Below are 20,000 nucleotides of genomic sequence, written 5' to 3'. Positions count from 1 at the left end.
AACCTCCAAACCCAGACTTGTCCATCAGATTGCCAGATAGAAAAGCGTGACTCATAACTCCAGAGAAGGCGTCTCCACTGCTCTAGAGTCCAGTGGTGGCATCCTATGACAGTTCCACGCTGGAAATCACTGGAGAGCGGCCCATTCTTTCACAAATGTTTGTAGAAACAGTCTCCATGCCTAAGGGCTTGATTTCCAAGTCCAAGTGATTAGGACACCGGATTCTGATCATTTGGATGGGTGGCCAAATACTTTTGGCAATATAGTGTATATTAGGACTGTGAATCTTTGGGCACTACACGTTTCGATTCCATTCATGGGGGAAACGATTCGATTCAGAATCGATTCTCGATTCCAAATTAATACTTTTTTAATAACATTGGGTGCCAGTTCTATGATTACCTACAATTCTCCATAAAATAGACAAACAGCCCTGATCTATGTTTATGTTACTTAAAAGAAAACTGGTTTTGTTGACCAAAATGCTTCCCAAACATTTAATAAAGGTAAATACAAATAAGACAACAAGAGAAGTATCGAACATTTCTCTTTTCTAAAGTGAATCTGTCCAGCAGATATAGGCATCTACATCAACAATATGATTTCACTGAGTGACTAGACAGGACAGATTTGAAGAAAAACATTTTTGATTTTTTTTTTTTTTTTTAATCGATTAAGAATTGTTACAAATAAGAATTGCGATTCATTCAAAAATGTCTTTTTTGACCCCTTTATTAATTTCACATTTTGAGTTGAATCGCTGAAAACAACATCGACATTTGCCCTATATTCACATTTTTTGTTTTTGACCTGTAAATCATTCCTCCATCCATTTTCTACTGCTGTTAAGTGTTGCCAATCAGCCTATCCCTGCATGCGTGTTTGGAGGTGGGACAAAGCCGGAGTACCCGGAGGGAACCCGCACAGTCACGGGGAGAACACCACACAGAAAGAATCGAACCCAAGACCTTCTCACTGTTAGGTACAAGCGCTTACCGCTGCTGTCATGATCTGTGGTCTGGATCATGTTTTTTGTTATTTTCTGTTAGTTTAAGACTGAGTTCCTGTTTTTGTGCACCCTTGTTTGTTTTAGTTTCCATGGCAACCTATGATTTTCACCTGCCTCTTGCGTTCGGGACACACCTGTGTCTAATCAAGAGACCACTATTTAAGTCTGCCTTTGTTGATCACTCGTTCTGGCTTCATTGTTTGCGTCACGCCTATGCCAAGTAAGTTTTGTTTATTCCATGCCATAGCCTATGCTAAGTCCTAGCTTCACGTGTTTTAGGCACGCTTACCTTTTTTTTGTTCTTTGCCTGTGTTTTGGTAGTTGGGTGATTTATGTTTAATAAATCAAATCCTACCTTCGCGCCTTGTCCGGACCGTAGTGAGCTGCGAACCCCCGCCGTGACAGCTGCCCTGTTACCAATACTAGTATCTGCAAAATGCCTGTGTTTTTGAGACATGTGCGTGGTACTTGAGGATTCTAACTTGAAAGTATTTGTACAACCTTTCACTGGACAACTCACAACATGGTTTTCCGCAACAATCGAACCCAGGACCTGTAAATTAATGCTTCTCAATTATTTGCTATGATGCTCCCCCACGAGACAGAATTGAAAATACTATACTAATAATACCGCAGTGAACCTGATCATATATATTTGTCTACATGCAGGGACGTAGCACCAAACTCTGGGGCGCCCATACCCAAGACTCCTGAAGGTCCCCCCTATCCAACCCTGATCCGGGATTTCCATTGGATAAAGGCAGCGTAATGGCGCCGTCAGGGCAATCCCCACCGGCGTTCTGTTGCAGAGTAGCGCTGACTTTTTCGAGAGCCGTTGAGTCCACGTGTAATCGCGTAAAAAGGGGAGCTCTAGTTAAGCGAGCCACAAACAGTTTATTCTGTCCTTCCAGAGAAGGAGGAGCAATTCGAGATACGTAACGGCTGCTGAACGGCAAATACTCACTTAACTTGACTCGTGGGAAAGACGACAGCTTTGCCTTGTAGAGTGACAACTTACATTTTTTGTAGCAAGCAACAACACAACAGTGTTTTGTTTTATTTTTTTCATTCTAAATGTTAAATAAACGCGATCAAAAGTTTGCTTACAATGGAGCCTATGGGACTCGCCCAATTCCGCTTATAAAGCCCTTAAAAATACATCCAAACATCATTAGGGTTGTATATACATGATGTAAGTGTATATGTAATGTAGTAACGGGCACATTTATAATAACATTTAATCAAATTTCAAAAACGCATCACAACGTTTGATTCTTCATCACTAATTATTACTCATTGCAGATTATATGAGGGCCAACAAGCATAATAAAACATCACTTACTGTACAAGGTCTGCTGTCATTAGGATGCCGACTGCTGGGATGTTCATATATTCCCATTTATAGTCCCACTTAGATGAAGAATGTCTCATAATCCTCACAAAGGAGCGGGTCGTTTCGTTTCGTTCTCTCCATTTTTGGCCATTTTCGGGTTCTATATGGCTGTCAAAGTGTACCAACTTGTGGGAATACCTACTCACACTTCTTCTGTCCAGGTGAGAAGCGTGATTTATGATCTAAAATAAACTTGCAGGAAGCGAGGAGCAGCAGACCACTCAATGATGTAAACATAGGGAGACACGGAAGTAATCACAGCGCCTCTATAAATAGTTTGTCTGCGTTAGCGCTTATAATAACAATATCACTAATACTTGGTCAATATTCAAACCACGAAATGTAAATGGTGTATTGTCGGCAGTTTTTGGATGGTTATTTATTGGATTATATGGGCGGATTAGTGGAGCTCTCATTGGCTCCTCTGTAAGCGAACATTTATTTACGTTTATTTAATATTTAGAATGCATAAAAAAGTTAAAGTTAAAGTACCAATGATTGTCACACACACACTAGGTGTGGTGAAATGTGTCCTCTGCATTTGACCCATCCCCTTGATCACCACCTGGGAGGTGAGGGGAGCAGTGGGCAGCAGCGGTTCCGCGCCCAGGAATCATTTTGGTGATTTAACCCCCAATTCCAACCCTTGATGCTGAGTGCCAAGCAGGGAGGTAATGGGTCCCATTTTTATAGTCTTTGGTATGACTCGGCCGGGGTTTGAACTCACAACCTACCGATATCAGGGCGGACACTCTAACCACTAGGCCACTGAGTAGGTTATGTTGGACGTCAAACTTCACCAACTTCTTAGTTTATGGCCACAACTTTCTACTATACAAGATATTTATAATGATTTACAATCTAGAATTAACTTTCACCAACTCAGAGGCAATGCAGCAGCTCACCGGCTCAATATGTCAATATAGCAGCATAAGCTAGTTAGCGCCATATTAAACAGTTTGTCTGCATTAGCGCTTATAACAACAATATTGCTAATACTTTGTTAATATTCAGGTCACGATATGTAAATTGAATATTGTTGCCGTTTTTTTAGATATTTTCTTAGAGGGCTTTATGGGCGGAATAGTCTACTCCCATTAGTTGCATTGTTAGCCACCTCGCACTTGCCATATTTTACGACTTCGAATTCATAAAAAAAAGACAAAAATATGTTTTTTGTCTTATGTAAGGATTATGAATGATAAGCAAAATCCCCCCCAAAAAGTGCAGTTTTCCTTCAACCCTTTGTAAGGATTATGATGAATCCTTCATCTAAACGTGAAAATTTAAACATCCCATCAGTCGGTATCCCAGTGAGAGCAGACATTGTACAGTGAGTGTGTGTTTTATTATGTTCGTAGTTTCTTGTTCAGCACTTGGTAATACTGCTATATGATACTTAAGTCTTTCACTAAAGCGGGATCTGTTCAGCACTCAGCTTCTAAAACTTGTAGCTCACCCTCCGTATATTCAGGCTCAAAAATATAAGGTTCTGGACCATCATTTGTCCCAAAATAGTCATTGTTGTTTCTCATGAAGTCTGCATGAGTAGTAGTAGTAGCATACTTGCCAACCCTCCCGGATTTTCCGGGAGACTCACGAAATTCAGCGCCTCTCCCGAAAATCTCCCGGGAAACATTTTCTCCCGAAAATCTCCCGAAATTCAGGACTCAGGTCCGCATGGAGCTGAGTCCGCTTTCCCACAATATAAACAGCGTACCTGCCCAATCACGTTATAACTGTAGAATGATGGAGGGCGAGTTCTTGGTTTCTTATGTGGGTTTATTGTTAGGCAGTTTCATTAACGTCCTCCCAGCGCGGCAACAACACACAACAACAGCAGTCACGTTTTCGTCTACCGTAAAGCAGTTTGTCTGCCGTAAACAGCAATGTTGTGACACTCTTAAACAGGACAATACTGCCATCTAGTGCATTTGATGAAAGCACTTTTGTGCGTGCCACACAGCAATGCATCATCAGAGAGGGTGTTCAGCATGGTTAGAAAAATAGTGACAGAGAATAGAACAAGGATGGACAATTCAACCCTTAACTCAACAATGAGTAGATGAGTGTTATGTGTGTGTATATGTGTAAATAAATGAACACTGAAATTCAAGTATTTATTTTATATATATATATATATATATATATATATATATATATGTATATATATATATATATATATATATATATATATACATATATATTTATAGCTAGAATTCACTGAAAGTCAAGTATTTCTTGTGTGTGTGTATATATATATATATATATATATATATATATATATATATATATATATATATATATATGAAATACTTGACTTAGTATTTCTTATATATATATGAAATACTTGACTTGGTGAATTGTAGCTGTAAATATACTCCTCCCCTCTTAACCACGCCCCCAACCACGCCCCGCCCCCAACTACGCCCCCTCCCGAAATCGGAGGTCTCAAGGTTGGCAAGTATGGTAGTAGTAGTAGTTGTTGTTGAAGGGAAAAGTGTTCTGTCTGTGAAATTCTTAAATTAGGTAAAATATGTAAATATTACATGTTGTTGTGAATGTGCCCGTTACTACATTACATATATACTTACAGCCTTAAAACATTGATGGGTGTTTTTACAAAGCTTTATAGGCAGAATACAGCGAATCCCATTACCTCCATTGTTAGCTGACTTTTACACGCATTTATTTACGAAATAGTATGCATAAAAAAAGAAATACATATGTTTGCTCGTCTCACATAAGGATTGCGAATAATAGACAACATTCCCCCAAAAGTGCAGATCCCCTTTAAACGCACCACAATGCAAAAGTGAAACTTGCATATAACTTAGTTTGATGCTGCCACAAAATGATGTATTATATTTTTTTACCTTTCTTAGCATCCTGTTGTTGCTGTGTGTGAATGCATAAAGGTTCCGCTAAGTAACATGAAACCTAATTAGCTCGATGAAAATGACACACTGAAAACATCCTTTTTTTTTCACCCGACTGCAGCTTATATATGGCGTCAAAGATTGTTCTTTTTGTTGGTTTTGGGAATCATCATAAAGCCAATTCAGTGACTTTTAAAAGTGGTTATCTGTGTAAGCAATGTGTGTCCAAGTGCTGTCACACCCCGTCCACCGTAATGTGCACGCCCCTGATAGGATACTGTTATCACCACTCAATAGCAGTCATTTGTTCGTGTTGAAAATGCATATTAGTAAGCAGAGAGGAAAATAATGAGGGTCCGATCTACTGAGATCCAAATAACAAGTGCTAAGTAGTGTATGCAAACTACAAAATTGTGTGTACTTTTAGTGGACATGTAGCGGGTGATCTACTAAGACTGTTTGTACAATTGATAGTGCAAAAGTGATGCAGAGCGCCCTATTTCAATTAGGTTTTTAGGTGTATACCGGCTGTCACCATGGAGACGCTCATTCTTAGTTTTGTCTTTATTACCTCTTGTGTAATTTATTTTTATCCCATATTTGTTCCCACTAACGCATCTTAAATTGGAGTCCTTAATCTCGTTATATGCAAATATAATGACAATAAAGTCCATTCTATTCTTCTATTCTATTCTATTCTATTCATTTCCCTCCACATTTATGGCCTCATATGATATGGTCAAACCTGTGACGTTTTGTCATGTTATTGACATGCAGCACACAACTCTGAGGCCATGTCTACACTAAGTTGTTTAACCCCTTAAACGAATAATTATATAGCCAAAGCGCTGTTTCAGCCACACTAAAACATTGTTTAAGGTTCCCCTCCTCGGACAAATTTTCCATCCATCCATCCATCTTCTTCTGCTTATCCGAGGTCGGGTCGCGGGGGCAGCAGCCTAAGTAGAGAAGTCCAGACTTCCCTCTCCCCAGCCACTTCGTCCAGCTCTTCCCGGGGGATCCCGAAGCGTTCCCAGGACAGCTGGGAGACATAGTCTTCCCAACGTGTCCTGGGTCTTCCCCGTGGCCTCCTCCCGGTTGGACGTGCCCTAAACACCTCCCTAGGGAGGCGTTTGGGTGGCATCCTGACCAGATGCCCGAACCACCTCATCTGGCTCCTCTCGATGTGGAGGAGAAGCGGCTTTACTCTGAGTTCCTACTGGATGACAGAGCTTCTCACTTTATCTCTAAGGGAGAGCGCCGCCACCCGGCGGAGGAAACTCATTTCGGCCGCTTGTACCCGTGATCTTGTCCTTTCGGTCATAACCCAAAGCTCATGACCATAGGTGAGGATGGGAACTTAGATTGACCGGTAAATTGAGAGCTTTGCCTTCCGGCTCAGCTCCTTCTTCACCACAACGAATCGATACAGCGTCTACATTACTGAAGACGCCGCACCGATCCGCCTGTCGACCTCACAATCCACTCTTCCCTCACTCGTGAACAAGACTCCTAGGTACTTGAACTCCTCCACTTGGGGCAAGATTTCCTCCCCAACCTGGAGATGGCACTCCACCCATTCCCGGGCGAGAACCATGGACTCAGACTTGGGAGTACCACCATAATGACAACATTAAAATGCAGTAGCGTAGTAGGCCTAAATATTCATTAAAAACAAGGCAGAGGTTTATTTAACAAGTAGATTTTATATTTTTGGCCATTATAACATTACACGCAATTTGAACAGTAACGCTGTGTTTGAATATTTAATGAATCTATTTTACGGACTATAGAGCGCACCGGTATTTAAGCCGCACCCACTAATTTTCAGGGGAGAAAAATGTTTTTCCATATATTAGCTGCACCGGACTATAAGCCGCAGATATATAGTGGTATGAAAGATTTTGTAAATGTTTATTTACATACCTTAATTCAGTGTTTTTCAACCTTTTTTGAGCCAAGGCACCTTTTTTGCGTTGAAAAAATCCGGACTTTAAAGCATAACCAACCATGCATCAATATAGCTCTTGTCTCAAAGTAGGTGTACTGTCACCACCTGTCACATCACACACTGACTTATTTTGAGTTTTTTGCTGTTTTCCTGTGTGTAGTGTTGTAGTTCTTGTCTTGCGCTCCTATTTTGGTGGCTTTTTCTCTTTTTTTTGGAATTTTCCTGTAGCAGTTTCATGTCTTATATTTCCCGCATCAACTTTGTTTTAGCAATCAAGAATATTTCAGTTGTTTTCATCCTTCTTTGTGGGGAAATTGTTGATTGTCATGTCATGTTCGGATGTACATCGTGGATGCCGTCTTTGCTCCACAGTAAGTTTTTGCTGTCGTCCAGCATTCTGTTTTTGTTTACTTTGTAGCCAGTTCAGTTTTACTTTCGTTCTGCATAGCCTTCCCTAAGCCTCAATGCCTTTTCTTAAGGGCACTCACCTTTTGTTTTTTTTTGGTTTAAGCATAAGACATATTTTTACCTGCATTTACAAAGCAATTAGCTACCGGCTGCCACCTACTGATATGGAAGAGTATTACACGGTTACTCTGCCGAGCTCTAGACACTCAACAACAACACATAATTTGCAGACTATAATTACTGGTTTGCAAAATGTTTTTTTAACCCAAATATGTGAAATTAGATAATCTCCCACGGCACACCAGACTGTATCTCACGGCACACTAGTTGAAAAACACTGCCTTAATTGTTCCCAAACAGTGTCTGTCACACGGCAGTAAACGGCTGATCAAACAAAACAGATGTCATCGTCATGGACCCACTAGCTGCAAAAGCAAGCTCTCCAATCAGCTAAACAGACTCAAAAGCTCCATGGTGACGTCTTGGTGAATTTACTGAGGAATTTGCAAAACTGAAACAATTTTTTAAAAATGCCATTGTAAGTTAATATTACTTGTAAACGTGTTAGCATATTAGCTAATGCTAATGACGTTAGAGTCATTATATTACAATAGCACGTAAAAATATGCTTGAAAATGCTCCTAATGAAAACACATGGGACGGTCTAGTATGTATAAACAGTTTTACTTATACTGTAAAACTTACAAATGTTGCTTGGAGTTATGTACGAAGAATCCATACGCGTAGAGACGCTGTGGACGGCTAGAAGACTGAACAGCACTCTACTTCCGGTTGTAGGCACGAAATTGAAGAACACTGCAGAACCTGCAGTGAGCGATTTTGTCCAAAAGATGGCGCCATAGCACAAACAAAAAAACAGCCTCTCGGTACATTTGCTTGTTTTTTAAAAATATTTTCATTATGGCCGTCAGCGAAGAAAAATCCATAAATTAGCCACACAGTTTTATAAGCCTCAGGGTTCAAAGTGTAAGAAACAAATAACGACTTACAGTCCGGAGTTTATGGTCAGTAATTATTTGCCGTACGACTAAATGAAGTCGGCGTACCACTAGTAATACAGTTTGAGAATAACTGGTCTAGAACAGGGGTGCTCATTACGTCGATCGCGAGCTACCGGTCGATCTCGGAGGGTGTGTCAGTCGATCACCAGCCAGGCATTAAAAAAATAGTCCTAAAAATGAGCGATCATAAATCTTCACTATGACGTCATTTTCGTCACTTGATTGACATTCACGGCACCCGAGGGTCTTCTGAGATGACGCTGGCTGCTGCCAGCTCATTAAAATTACCGACTGGAAGGCGAGAAACACTTTATTTCAACAGACTCTGGCGCCGTACCTGTCGTCAAAATTCCAAAGACCGACTGCACAGTTGCACAGTTGCGCTACCAAAACGAGTCTCAGAAAGCTGGCGTGCACAAGCTAGCAAGCTACGGAGTTTGCCGACAATGTATTTCTTGTAAAGTGTATACAAAGGAGTACGGAAGCTGGATAAATAAGATGCCAAAAACCAACCACTTTCATGTGGTATTGGACAGAACTTTTTTTCTCCTCCATTCGAAAATGCGGACATTTTTAGCACCACTGTCTGATTCCAATCAATGCAAATCATCAGAATCAGGTACTTCACCAACTTATATTCTTGTCTTCAAGAAAGAAAGGAATCTAACATGCTTGTATTATCTTTAAACACCTTAACTTGTTAACAATATTAACTATATGTGTTAAACATGCTTGTATTATCATTAAACACCTTTAACTTGTTAACAATATTAACTATGTGTGTTAAACATGCCTGCATTATCTTTAAACACCTTTAACTTATTAACAATATTAACTATATGTGCTAAACATGCTTGTATTATCTTTAAACACCTTTAACTTATTAATAATATTAACTATATGTATTAAACATGCTTGTATTATCATTAAACACCTTTAACTTGTTAACAATATTAACTATGTGTTAAACATGCCTGCATTATCTTTAAACACCTTTAACTTATTAACAATATTAACTATATGTGTTAAACATGCTTGTATTATCATTAAACACCTTTAACTTGTTAACAATATTAACTATATGTGTTAAACATGCTTGTATTATCTTTAAACACCTTTAACTTATTAATAATATTAACTATATGTATTAAACATGCTTGTATTATCATTAAACACCTTTAACTTGTTAACAATATTAATTATATGTATTAAACATGCTTGCATTATCTTTAAACACCTTTAACTTGTTAACAATATTAACTATATGTATTAAACATACTTGTATTATCATTACACAACTTTAATTTATTAACAATATTAACTATATGTATTAAACATTCTTGTATTATCATTAAACACCTTTAATTTATTAACAATATTAACTATGTGTTAAACATGATTGCATTATCATTAAACACCTTTAATTTATTAACAATATTGGGGGGGGTAGGGGGCAGCGGGGGGGTGTATATTGTCGTGTCCCGGAAGAGTTAGTGCTGCAAGGGATTCTGGGTATTTGTTCTGTTGTGTTTATGTTGTGTTACGTTGCGGATGTTCTCCCGAAATGTGTTTGTCATTCTTGTTTGATGTGGGTTCACAGTGTGGCGCATATTTAAAACAGTGTTAAAGTTGTTTATACGGCCACCCTCAGTGTGACCTGTATGGCTGTTGACCAAGTATGCTTTGCATTCACTTGTGTGTGTCAAGAGCCGTAGATATTATGTGACTGGGCCGGCACGCAAAGGCAGTGCCTTTAAGGTTTATTGGCGCTCTGTACTTCTCCCTACGTCCGTGTACACAGCGGCGTTTTAAAAAGTCATAAATTTTACATTTTGAAACCGATACTGACAATTTTGAAACCGATACCGATAATTTTCGATATTACTTTTTAAAGCATTTATCGGCAGTTCGATATTATTGGACATCTCTAGTAATAATATATTTCCTATATCACAGGTTTTGTGTTTTGGCGAATGAGTTACCAAGTTTTTAGCGTAGAGATTAAAACCTTTTTTTCCAGTGTACATTAGAAAAATATCTACTTTTGTGTAATAATATCATGAGGCGAATCCTTCTACATTGATATTCATGTATTAGTCACTATTACAAGCAGCCTCTTTAAGGCATTCATAACTGCGATGTGGCCCTCGATGAAAACAAGTCCTATTCTTAAAACGCGACACAAATCAGTTACATTTGTTTTATTCAGCCCCTTCTCAAAGCGTCCAGCAGCTATACAATTATAAAATGATATTGCTGAATAGACAATATGTCTATTATTTTTTAGTCATGACCGTCCTTATGTGTTGACACACACACGCCGGATGGAGGATCCTCTGTCCATCGTCTGCCTTTGCGGCGCGAGCCGTTTGTGCATGCACATTTCAAACGTGCTAAGTATAGACACAAAACGGCAGCCGCGGAGCAGTTGCGAGTGCTAAATGATTATATTTGCATCCCCTCCTCACAGCATTGTGGCCATTCTGCAAATCAGCACATATTTCGCATATATATAAAGACAGATTGCGCTCTCTCTTTTTCTCATTTAAAATCCTCTGCTCACAAGTTTAGTAGATCAGCTTTGCATGTGTTATCAAGTTTGCACGTGATTTAGTAGATCAGGCCCTTTTTGTGCAAGCAATTGTATGTATTTAAATCGTATTATGAGTCTGCTATTTAATGTGATTACATCATTGTTACATCACTAGACAGGCCATGGTTTAAAAGAGGCAAGATTCATTCTTGATTATTGGAATATCATTACTACTATTCATACTGTAGATCAGCTGTTTTCAAACGTGTTTCACCAAGTACCACCTTAGAAAACACTTGGCTCTCCAAGTAGCACCATAATGGCCAATATTAAAATATAGCATAGTAGGCCTAAGCATTCATTAAAAACAAGGCAGAGGTTTTATTTAACAAGTATAGTTAATATTTTGGGCCACTGTAACATTACACACAGTTTGAACAGTGACACTACATTTAAATATAGGGGGAAAAAACACTGTACTTTAATCAAATGATACTTTGGCGTAACACTTGGTGAAGCCATCGTACCACATGAGAATCACTGCTGTGGATCAAGGGTGTCAAACTCGTTTTCCTTTAGGGCCACATCGCAGTTATGTCTGCCCTCAGGGAGCCGCTTGTAACAGTGAATAATATATGAATATAAATACATTTAAAAAATTGTTTAAAAAAATAAATAAATAAATTAAATAAAAAAAATAAAATAAAAATAAATAAAAAAAAATATATATATATATATATATATATATATATATATATATATATATATATATATATATATATATATATATATATATATATATATATATAAGGATTCCCCTTATCATATTGTCACACAATTGTCCAGTTATTTTGTTATTATAAAAAAGAAATTCATGTTCACTAAAAAATTCTCTACATTTTGCAGTAAAAAATTGGTAGCTAAGTCACCAGAATTTTACCTCTAAAATGTGCTGTTTTTTTTTTTGTTTGTTTGTTTTTTATATACAGCATTTTACTGTACTGTAAATGGAAAAATTGTACCATGGGTATGGGTTTTTTACGGTAATATTCTGGCAACTGAGCTGCCGTTTCAAAAAAAAAATAAAAAAATTAACTGCAAGATAAATGGTTGTTGTTTTACAATGTATTATTGTAGATAAAAAACAACACCATTATTTTCTTCTTACAGTAAAATTCTGGTGACTGAGCTGCCAGTTTTTCACTGTAAAATGTCATTTTTACAGTGTACGATTTGATAGATAACTTGCTTCACAATCATAAGCATATATTTAAGTATTTATTTATTTTCTTTTTTTTTTAAATGTGTGGAATGTATCATTATATAATATTTGCTGCATTATAAGATAATAATTAAGTATGCAGTTTGTGTATTTTGTATGTAAAAATGGAGATGGACAGAAAGAGAAAGTACTTTATCGAGACATACATGTCCAGGCTTTCGCGTGCCACTTAAAATAAGTTTGACCCTGTGCTGTAAGTGATTTGTGAGAAAACCTCCCACCCACACGCACACACACACACACACGCACGCACGCACGCACGCACGCACGCACGCACGCACGCACGCACGCACGCACGCACACACACACACACACACACACACACACACACACACACACACACACACACACACAGAGTTAATTGAGCGGTGAGTGATCAGAGTGCGACTGCTTGTCACAAATATCCAACAACAGGTGTGCGAGGGTGTCGCAATCTGATGCTGAGAAATGTCATCCTATGAATAGATTCTGCTCAAGCGCCTTGCATGTGTCGGGCCTGTCTTAACCTTTAACCCCCGACACTTGTCTCTCCATGCCCCGCCCGTGTTGACCCCTCCCGCCCTTCAAGCGTGAACTACAGAAGGTGCACTCATTCGCAGTGATGGGCAGTAACTTTTAACGAGTAACTTTTCCTGTGGTTTAGCTACTTTTAGACCCACGTAGCGAGGTAGCTTCCTTTAAAGCTACAAGCTACAAAGAGAGAAAATGGACTGTGACAAGAGGCCCAAATAAAATGGAGAAAATAAGACGACCTGGAAAAATGAGAACATCCATACATACGGAGAAAATCCATTATGATTGGTTGGTGTTCGTATGACGAGTCACTATTGGTTAAGGTTAGGGCGAAACATTACAGACTGCCCAATCAGTGGTCATCGAATCCAGGAAGCAAAATCATAACAGTCACGCACTCGTCACATGACGACGAGAGAGTCCGAGACAGAGGGACGCTTCAAGCGGACAACTCAAAAAAAAATAAAAAATACATACTTGAAAATGTCAGAGGAATTCTGTCCCGCAGATTAGATGTTTCCTTTAGTGATGAAGATGACGTGCAGGAAAACCACAATAATGCGTGTCCTTGGCCATGTTTAGACAAATGTGTGCTTTTAGAGAAAACATTGCCCAAAACTAGGGATGTCCGATAATATCGGCAGGCTGATAATATCGGCAGGCCGATATTATCGGCCGATAAATGCGTTAAAATGTAATATTGGAAATTATCGGTATCTGTTTTTTTATTATCGGTATCATTTATTTATTTTTTTTAAATTAAATCAAAATAAAAAACACAAGATACACTTACAATTAGTGCACCAACCCAAAAAACCTCCCTCCCCCATTTACACTCATTCACACTCATTCACACAAAAGGGTTGTTTCTTTCTGTTATTAATATTCTGGTTCCTACATTATATATCAATATATATCAATACAGTCTGCAAGGGATACAGTCCGTAAGCACACATGATTGTGCGTGCTGCTGGTCCACTAATAGTACTAACCTTTAACAGTGAATTTTACTCATTTTCATTAATTACTAGTTTCTATGTAACTGTTTTTATATTGTTTTACTTTCTTTTTTATTCAAGAAAATGTTTTTAATTTATTTATCTTATTTTATTATTATTTTTAAAAAGCACCTTATCTTCACCATACCTGGTTGTCCAAATTAGGCATCATAATGTGTTAATTCCACGACTGCATATATCGGTTGATATCGGTATCGGTTGATATCGGTAATTAAAGAGTTGGACAATATCGGAATATCGGATATCGGCAAAAATCCATTATCGGACATCCCTACCCAAAACCTTAGTTTTAGTTGTTTACTCTGTAAACCAAAGTCATAACAGCCCTCTTCATCTAAGACGTCCAACACAAATTTAGGAACACACAATAAGGTAAGTTAAAGTTAAAAGTTAAAGTACCACTGATAGTCACACACACACTAGGTGTGGTGAAATTACCCTCTGCATTTGACCCATCCCCTTGTTCACCCCCTGGGAGGTGAGGGGAGCAGGGAGCAGCAGCGGTGGTTGCGCCCGGGAATCATTTTGGTGATTTAACCCCCAATTCCAATCCTTGTTGCTGAGTGGCAAGCAGGGAGATAATGGGTCACATTTTTATAGTCTTTGTATGACTCGGCCGGGGTTTGAACGCACGAGCTAGCGATCTCTGGGCGGACAACACACAAGTCATTGTTTTTTTTGTCAAGATATAGATAGATGCTGTTTTTTTTACTGTAGGAAGAGAAAATTAATAACAATGTAGGAAAAGCAAACTGAAATAAATACATACAGTGGGGTGCGGGCACCCCGAGAGGTAGTCCCCAGCTAACTGACAGATAGTTAATAGTAATGGAGCCTTATTGGGTCCATTTGTACACTATCAGTTACATTAACATTGATATTATACAAGACCCAAAACCAGTGAAGTTGGCACGTTGTGTAAATGGTAAATAAAAACAGAATACAATGATTTGCAAATCCGTTTCAACTTATATTCAATTGAAGAGACTGCAAAGACAAGATACTTAACATTCAAACTGGAAATCGTTGTTATTTTTTGCAAATATTAGCTCATTTGTAATATGATGCCTGCAACATGTTTCAAAAAAGCTGGCCCAAGTGGCAAAAAAGACTGAGAATGTTGAGGAATGCTCATCAAACACTAATTTGGAACATCCTACAGGTGAACAGGCTAATTGGGAACAGGTGGGTGCCATGATTGGGTATTAAAGCAGCTTCCACAAAATGCTCAGTCATTCACAAACAAGGATGGGATGAGGGTCACCACTTTGTGAACAAATGCCTGAGCGAATTGTCCAACAGTTAAAAGAACAACATTTCTCAACGAGCTATTGCATGGAATTTAGGGATCTCACCATCTACAGTCCGTAATATCATCAAAAGGTTCAGAGAATTTGGAGAAATCACTGCACGTAAGCGGCAATGCCCGTGACCCTCGATCCGTCGTCAAAACCGGCATCGGTGTGTAAAGGATATCACCACATGGGTTCAGGAACACTTCAGAAAACCACTGTCAGTAACTACAGTTCGCCGCTACATCTGTAAGTGCAAGTTAAAACTCTACTATGCAAAGCGAAAGCCATTTATCAACAACACCCAGAAACGCCGCCGGCTTCGCTGGGTTTGAGCTCATCGAAGATGGACTGATGCACAGTGGAAAAGAGTTCTGTGGTCTGACGAGTCCACATTTCAAATTGTTTTTGGAAACTGTGGACGTCGTGTTTTCCGGACCAAAGAGGAAAAGAACCATCCGGACTATTGTAGGTGCTGGTTCAAAAGCCAGCATCTGTGATGGTATGGGTGTGTATTAGTGCCCAAGGCATGGGTAACTTACACATCTGTGAAGGCACCATTAATGTTGAAAGGTACATACAGGTTTTGGAGCAACATATGTTGCCATCCAAGCAACGTCTTTTTCATGGACGCCCCTGCTTATTTCAGCAAGACAATGCCAAGCCATGTGTTACAACAGTGTGGCTTCATAGTAAAAGAGTGCGGGTACTAGACTGGCCTGCCTGTAGTCCAGACCTGTCTCCCATTGAAAATATGTGCCGCATTATGAAGTGTCAAATGCCACAACGGAGACCCCCGGACTGTTGAACAACTTAAGCTGTACATCAAGCAAGAATGGGAAATAATTCCACCTGAAAAGCTTAAAAAATTGGTCTCCTCAGTTCCCATATGTTTACTGAGTGTTGTTAAAAGGAAAGGCCATGTAACACAGTGGTAGAAATGTCCCTGTGCCATTTTTTTTTCACAATGTGTTGCTGCCATTAAATTCTAAGTTTATGATTAATTTAAAAAAATAAAAATAAAGTTTCTCAGTTCGAACATTAAGTATCTTGTTTTTGCAGTCTATTCAATTGAATATAAGTTGAAACGGATTTGCAAATCATTGTATTCTGTTTTTATTTACCATTTACACAACGTGCCAACTTCACTGGTTTGGGGTTTTCTCCATGTGGGCCTATAGAAATAAATTCCGTTAAATGTAGCTTTGATGTAGCAAGCTTGGAGTGTAGCTTGCTACAATTCTCCGGGGAGAGTAGCTTAGCTACATTTAATCGAGAGTAACTTGTAACTTGGCTTACTACATTTTCCAAGTAGCTTGCCCATCACTGCTCATGCAAAAGAATCACAAACAAAGTCATGCAAATAAAGGCAGCGTGACTCATTTGACTGTCAAATGAGTCAATGAAGAGATGTTATATCCTAAAATGACGCACAAAATACACTTTAATTGTTTTTGACATGAAAATAAAACTGAATATTAGGTTAGCTATTATAAAGAAAATCACATCTAGTGTTGGGCGATATTGAGCATTATTGTTATTAACCTGACATTTTTGAATGGTTTTGGGATTTTTTTCCCTTAAATGAATTATTCATCATTATAATCAGATTTAAAGGTAAAATAATAATAATAATAATAATAATAATTAGGAGTGTGGGAAAAAATCGATTCGAATTTGAATCGCGATTCTCACGTTGTGCGATTCAGAATCGATTCTCATTTTTAAAAATGTTTTTTATTTATTTATTATTATTATTTTTATTTTTTATTTTTTAATTAATCAATCCAACAAAACAATACACAGCAATACCATAACAATGCAATCCAATTCCAAAAACCAAACCCGACCCAGCAACACTCAGAACTGCAATAAACAGAGCAATTGAGAGGAGACACAAACACGACACAGAACAAACCAAAAGTAGTGAAACAAAAATGAATATTATCAACAACAGTATCAATATTAGTTACAATTTCAACATAGCAGTGATTAAAAATCCCTATTTGACATTATCATTAGACATTTATAAAATAAAAATAAATGAACAATAGTGTCACAGTGGCTTACACTTGCATCGCATCTCATAAGCTTGACAACACACTGTGTCCAATGATTTCACAAAGATAAAATAAGTCATATTTTCGGTTCATTTAATAGTTAAAACAAATTTACATTATTGCAATCAGTTGATAAAACATTGTCCTTTACAATTATAAAAGCTTTTTACAAAAATCTACTACTCTGCTTGCATGTCAGCAGTCTGGGGTAGATCCTGCTGAAATCCTATGTATTGAATGAATAGAGAATCTCTTTGAATCGGGAAATTATCGTTTTTGAATCGAGAATCGCATTGAATCGAAAAAATAAAATCGATATTGAATCGAATCGTGGGACACCCAAAGATTTGCAGCCCTAATAATAATGTATAAATATATATAAAATATAATTTAAACATTGTTGTAAACAATAAAGTCCTTAGTGCAACAAAAACTATTCAATGCATGCAGAATCTATTATTGACTTTCATTCAAATTATTCAACTTTTTGCCCCTAGGGACAAGTTAAGTTAAGTTAAAGTACCAATGATTGTCACACCCACACTAGGTGTCGTGAAATTTGTCCTCTGCATTTGACCCATCACCCTTGTTCACCCCCTGGGAGGTGAGGGGAGCAGTGGGCAGCAGTGGTGCTGCGCCCGGGAATCATTTTTGGTGATTTAACCCCCAATTCCAACCCTTGATGCTGAGTGCCAAGCAGGGAGGTAATGGGTCCCATTTGTATAGTCTTTGGTATGACTCTGCCGGGGTTTGAACTCACAACCTACCGATCTCAGGGTGGACACTCTAACCACTAGGCCACTGAGTAGGTAGAAAATGGATGGAAGGAAGCACGTCTGTGTCAAAGAACTCGTACAATAATAATAATAATCTAACAATATGAGGTGTCTCAGAAAAGTTTCAGGACTGTTGATGTTATGTTCCCTGATGTGATTGAGGCCTCGTCCGTGAACCAGCGCATCCACAAAGTGATCGTGCAGATTTTTCTTTGTTGAGTACGTGTGATAAGAGGCGGGAGTTGTGGCAGAGCAAACTCCCTCACTCGCCCTGGCTCAGTGGAATTATTTTTTTACTCTTTTTCTCAAGGAGGTCACCAAGGGGACCTGTTTTGAAGACGATAGCGCTGCGGACGATACCGGAAGAATCCTCTCCGGAGTGCGTCAGGGGAAGTTGATTTGAATACAATATTTTATGACACGTTAGGTCCTGGAACTTTTCTGACACATCTCGTAGAGGAACTAACAATAAGAACTGGGGATGTGCTGATCAATCGGCCACCGATCAGTATCGGACGATTTTCTTGAAAAAGTATGTGATCGCCTTTGCAGATTAATGCCTTTCAATGTTGATAACAAACGCTGATTCCCTCTGGCTGATAATGTGCTTATTTTTAGTCCCTCGGCTGATAAACTAGCAGCTAATTACGTGTCTCCGTGCACAGTGCGGAGCTGCTCCCTTAAGTTCACAATAGTCATCTCAATTGAGGCAAATAAACTGCATTTCTCAGTGTTAAGTATTATTATCAAGTATTATTATCACTGGAGGACAAGGCTAAACATGTTACACGCTGAGAACAGGCATGCTAACAGTTACGCTAACTGCTAAATTAGCTTAAAATATCACCAAGAAATAAGTGCTCGGTAAAGTTTAAGAAGTGTCGATAGAACCACGCTACAGCAGCAAGTAAGCAAATATTACCAGGAAATTAACGAGTAGATTAATAAGAGTCTAGAGAGAGGATAATGTAACAACAACTGTGTCAGCATTGTCACAGTCAGTAGACGACATGTAACAGGAGGATCGATCCATAAATTGGTGGTGTCGATACCAAGGGTAGTATCAGCATTGTCACAGTCAGTAGACGACATGTAACAGGAGGATCGATCCATAAATTGGTGGTGTCGATACCAAGGGTAGTATCAGTGTATGATTGATACTAGAGCAGGGGTATCAAATGTACAGCCCGGCCCACGAACAGGTTTTATCCGGCCCCCGGGATGAGTTTGCTGAGTATAAAAATGAGACAAAATTTTTGAATGAAAGAAACTGCTGTTCTAAATGTGTCCACTAGATGTCGCAATAGCAATTATTTGTATCTTTGTAGATGATGCTACATATGTAAACAAATAAAATAAACCACATGATGTTATTAGTGCACCAGTGGAGAAAAATGATCAAACTACATAAATAACATCCTGTAATTTGATTTTGATATTATTTTTTTATCTTGGTAGATTGAAAATGAACACCAATAAGTTGACTGATGAACATTATCAAATGATTTATTCAGAAAGTGTAAATAACGACAAATAAAGATAGAATAATATTAACCGCAACATGTAAGTGTAAAAAACAACAACAACAACATTATGATTTGTACATTTTCAGAATATGCTTGTTCTGTTTTTAAACAAAGAGAACAATCTGAAGTTGTCTTTATTTTTAAGTTATCGTGCCGTGATTTTACCAGTCCGGCCCACTTGGGAGTAGATTTTTCTTCATGTGGCCCCCGATCTAAAACGAGTTTGACACCCCTGTACTAGAGTATCCATCCGGATTCCATCCGAGCCGGAGTACCAGCAGGGAACCCAGGCAGTTACGGGGAGAACATGCAAACTCCACACAGAAAGACCCCGAGC

The 20,000-nt window shown here is 38.5% G+C and overlaps 1 protein-coding gene across 1 annotated transcript in view; it reads right to left on the bottom strand.

Moving 5' to 3' along the window:
• The window catches only part of tmem38a (transmembrane protein 38A), a 38,131-nt gene that overhangs the window by 13,221 nt on the left and 4,910 nt on the right, over positions 1–20,000 (bottom strand). The window lies entirely within an intron of this gene.

This window comes from Nerophis lumbriciformis, linkage group LG14, assembly GCF_033978685.3.
Source record: "Nerophis lumbriciformis linkage group LG14, RoL_Nlum_v2.1, whole genome shotgun sequence".
NCBI classification, from domain to species: domain Eukaryota; kingdom Metazoa; phylum Chordata; class Actinopteri; order Syngnathiformes; family Syngnathidae; genus Nerophis; species Nerophis lumbriciformis.
The sequence above is the reverse complement of the archived record's forward strand: the minus strand, read 5'-3'. Positions and strand labels throughout refer to the sequence as shown.